Genomic DNA, 4,698 nt, shown 5'->3' on the forward strand with positions numbered 1-4,698 from the left:
AATTTATCACATTAAGAAAATGTTCCTGAATTTTGTATTTTGTACTCAAGAAATGTTTTTGTGGTTGCAGTTAATCATGAAGTTAAAAATCATGTAAATCAATTAGGTCAAAATATTGGGGAAAACAAAATCAATTAAGCATTGTTTTTTTCTTCAATAGAAAAGTAATATCACAATGCTTTCAGCAAAATAAATGTTCGATACTGACGCTTAAATCAGCCGATTCAAACTATTTACTGGGGTTTATTATTATCACCTAAGTAACTGGGCTGGGCTAATGCGTCTCCAAATTTAAGCATTAGTGTAAATGATGTAATGGCTTGTGTTTTGATGTTTGTTTCAGTATAATCGTTTAAAAGTCTGGTTTTCTACATTATGACCAGCTGCATTCACTGAGACTGTAACTAATAAGGAATAGAGATGGTCCTTTTCTGTAAATATCCCTATATTCATTTTTCTCTCTTATCATGTTTTCTTGTTTGTATGACTTTTGCAGCTGAATCTTTGTTTCTATTTTGTTAGCATTTTCAGCCTCCAGCTTAATGAGTCATACAACACTCACATTCAGTTTTCACCCTCAAATCAGATTTGTTTATCTCACGGTAGGCATCTATGGAAGCTTGTTTCCATGACTGACAAAAACAAAATACAAACAAAATCTCAAAATTTTGGCTTGATTCCAAGTTCCAAAATTCCAAGTTCATTTTCTCAGAAGTTTGAGTTAGTCAGTGAAACTTTCAATCTTGAGATGATGACCTTAAATTTCGACTTATGGATTGAAAAAATCCTTGTTTTTTTCAGCAATGGATGCAAACTTCCATGGGTAGCAGCTAATACGACTGCAAACTATCAGAAGTAACTTTTTAGGGTGGAGACTTTGTATTTAGAAACATAATCTTATCTTCTCTCTGTGTGGACATAAGAGGTTGAGATTTACTATATTAACCATAAAATGAATGAATTTACTTGGGAAACTGAAATAAATGAGGAAAGCACTGTGAGAAAAGAAGTCTTAGGTTAAAGTGATGATTAGGATGAAATGGAGAACTGAATGTGTAGAAAAGCAGCAAAAAGGTAGAACTGAAAGAAATGGAAATGTATGTAAAAAGGTGAATGTAGAAATGGAAGCAATAAAGGACAAATTGATTTCTGAATCTGTGACTTGTTCTACCATTGTGTAAAGTGTTGTCAGCCCTGTTTTGTTTTCTTTGTTTTTTTTTTTTTGGGGGGGGGGGGGGGTTACCAAAGAAATTTCAATTTCACACGTTATGCCAAATAGCAAAACACTTAATTGTGTCTCTAATAAAACCTCTGTAACTTTGTGAGTATAGGAAAAGTGTCTGTTTTTCCCTTTCTATGATAGACATTTCTATTTTTTTATGACTAAACCTAAAAACAAATCAAAAAACTGGACAGTCTGGGCCATGATAGCTTTTTCCGTAATTTTACACATGTATTTCATATTAAATCCAGAGAGCTGTGTGGACAGATTCCTATTTTTGTCACAGCAGCTTTTTTTTCCACCATGAAGAAAAACAGACACTGACAGAAAGGAAGTTTCACTGGTCTCGCCCACTTAAGATCAAAGTGGGCTGTATGTGGCCGGCATTGTAAGATAAGTTTGACACCCCTGGTTTAAGGTGATTTTTTTTATCACATCTAAAGGGGATTAAAAGATGATTAAGAGTCCTGAAGAAGTTTAAATACTTCTCAGGTGTGTTTAGAGCTTGGTGAACATGTCCAAATATCTCTCAAAGTGGTATCAAATGTAGCTTTTTTTGTGTTATAAGTGATTTGTTAGTGGTCTTGCTCCAGATGCCTGTAATGGAGTTTGTTAGAGTGTTTTAAAATTTCTTGAAGAAGTCTCAGGATTTATTAACGAAGTCAGTTGAAGATTTCTGAGGGATTCTTGGGGTGTTCCCGATGTTTTTGGATCTGTGATCCTTGTTTGAAAGTTACTTAAAGGAGTTTGGGAGGTTATTTAAGGAAAAGTGTCAACAGGTTCCAAGATGTAGGACACATCTCAGGTTTTAAATAAGGTTTCAAGAGCCAAGGAGTGGTTTTAAGGAGTTATGAAAGAAGTTTTAGGTCTCTGCTTAAACCAAAACATTTTCATCCTAGGGCATCGAATGCTCCAGTTCTGTCAGATGATGTTTGATTCTCGCCATCATTGCCGCTGGCTGTGGGCTGTGGGAATATTGGTTTCTGAGAGATAATGGCACACCTTTAAAAAATGACAAGTCACATGAAGATTGGAGGGTTGGAGGTGTGGTTTGTCAGTAGAGCATAGTTCCCGTCCTTATAGGACCTTTATGCTTGCTTTGCTTTTTTTGTTCCCACTTTCTTTTTTACTTTCACTTGCTGGTAAAGTTTGGGGCTTAAGCCTAAACCTTACCAGATGGTGAAAGGAAGGAAAAGATGGTGACTTGGGGTAGGGCATTACTTAACATATGAAATACGACCCTTATTTGCTGTTTTTCAAATTGACAGTGTGGAGTCATTCACAATCTTAGTTTTTTTATGACCTATGAGTTACAGACCCGTCTCATTATTACTACAACCCAGTGCGTCACTTGGGTTCCCTGCACTTAAATTTGAGATGCTGGAGGCTTTGACAAAAGGGCAAAATTTGATGCCCCAGATGGTGAGGACAGGCTGCCCTATGCTTTTCTTATGAATCTGAGCTGTTGCCAATAGATCACCCACCCTGTCAGATTGTTGTAAATGAGATATGAGAAAGAACAGATAATTTGTTCGTCACAGTGCTAGAAGCTGTGTGTTTTTGCATGGACAAGGTCAGATGCAGCAGCTAGACAAATAAATATCTGTATTATGAGAATGATGCTGCAGCTTTTTTTGTCTTTCCTTGAGGAAAGACAAAAACAGAAAATGAAACGGTTATTACTATTATTACGTTTCTTGCCTCCCTACTTGAAGAAGAAAGACACGAGGCATTTTATTTATTTCTTTATTTCTTTATTTATTTATTCATTTATTTATTTATTTATTTATTTATTTATTTATTTATTTATTTTTCATCTCCTGGCCCAAGAGCTGGTCGACAGAGCAATTGAGATGAGGGCATATGCTGGTCTGGGGCACGCTGCCCGATGCATGCAGGTTGGTATATAACTATAAAGGTGTAGTTAACTGAAAAACAAATAACTACGAAATAATGAATCACAGTCTGATAAAAATGCATTGTTTTTGTTCGGTTCAGGACTTGGAGAGGGATCGTCAGCACCACCAAAACCAGCTAGAAATTGCTCAAGAACTGCAAGACAGAGCAGCACACGGCAGAGCCTCATCCAATTAGGATAGGTTTGATGGAGGGTCATAGAGGGGTCACCTGGCTGGAGGTAATAGGTTTTTTAATATGGCGTCTGAATCTGGGATTTTGTTGTGGGAAACTAAAATGGTATGCCTTTTTTAGCTTTGGTCATTTTAAATGGCAAATCTATCTTTTACTAACAGTAAAATCAAAGTATGGCAGGTTTGACACACTGTGGTACTCCAGAACCTGTTGACAGCTACTGTGTAACAAAATTAATAAAAAAGTAAACCGTTATTTACTTTAGGTCTTGAGTGGTTCACTCTCAGTGCCATCAATAGCACAATACTACTCTCACTTGGATGTGCACCTGTGTATCCTATGCAGCTGCAAGCATTTGATCAACTAAAACAGACATGTACACCTTTGGTTCCTGTCAACATTTTTTTCAAATAATAAGACTGCATCAATGCCATTCTTCCCCTTTTGGCAAACAACAGATTCAGCAGAGCTAATTTTCAGCTGCAGTCCTTAGCAGGTAGGTGGCATATCAAATGAATCAACAAAACCAAACAGATATATGTGGGCATAACTGAAAGACAGAAAGACATGTAAAATAAAACACATACCGTACAAAGAGTGGGCTTACAGTACAGACAAAAAATTAAATAGACGAAAATTTGAAATTGGCCAAAGGCTGGACCAGAGTGCAAAATATAACAGTGTGCTGGTGCACCACAAAAGGAAGTTAGATATTTTATTTACTTTTTTAATAGTAATAGTTCACAGGCATAATTCTCAACAGCATCCATCCATCCATTCGCTTCCACTAATCCTTTTCAGGGTTGCGGGGGGTGCTGGAGCCTATCCCAGCTGTCATAGGAGGAGAGGCAGGGTACACCCTTGACAGGTCGCCAGTCTGTCTCAGGGCTAAACAACAGCAATGAAATTAACAACGATAAGATGAAATAGACAAATGTGGGAAATGTAATCAATTTGCACTGTTACCCTAGAACAGGGGTCTGCAACCTTTATGACCCAAAGAGCCATTTGGACTCGGTTTCCACGCAAAAGAAAACAGTGGGAGCCGCAAATACTTTTTGACATCTAAAATTAAGATAACACTGTATATATTGTTTTTTTTACCTTTATACTTTGTATAAACAACTAAGGTGTGTTGCTTATGAAATCCATGAAGTGCTACAGAGAAAATCACATTTTATTTATCTAATTAACACATTTTGAACTCTTAAAGAAATATAACAAAAGGAAAGACACCAAGCTGAAGTAAAATGATCCATAGCAAACAAAAACTGTTGTGAGCCGCCACCCTTATATCGCCTTTGGGCTTTTGGAGCCATGACCTGACTTTTAAAAACTAAGTGGAAAGAAGCACTATGCTGCTGAAAAATGAAAAATAGATATTT

This window comes from Pundamilia nyererei, unplaced genomic scaffold, assembly GCF_000239375.1.
Source record: "Pundamilia nyererei isolate P.nyererei 1_Seehausen unplaced genomic scaffold, PunNye1.0 scaffold00244, whole genome shotgun sequence".
Taxonomy (NCBI): Eukaryota; Metazoa; Chordata; class Actinopteri; order Cichliformes; family Cichlidae; genus Pundamilia; species Pundamilia nyererei.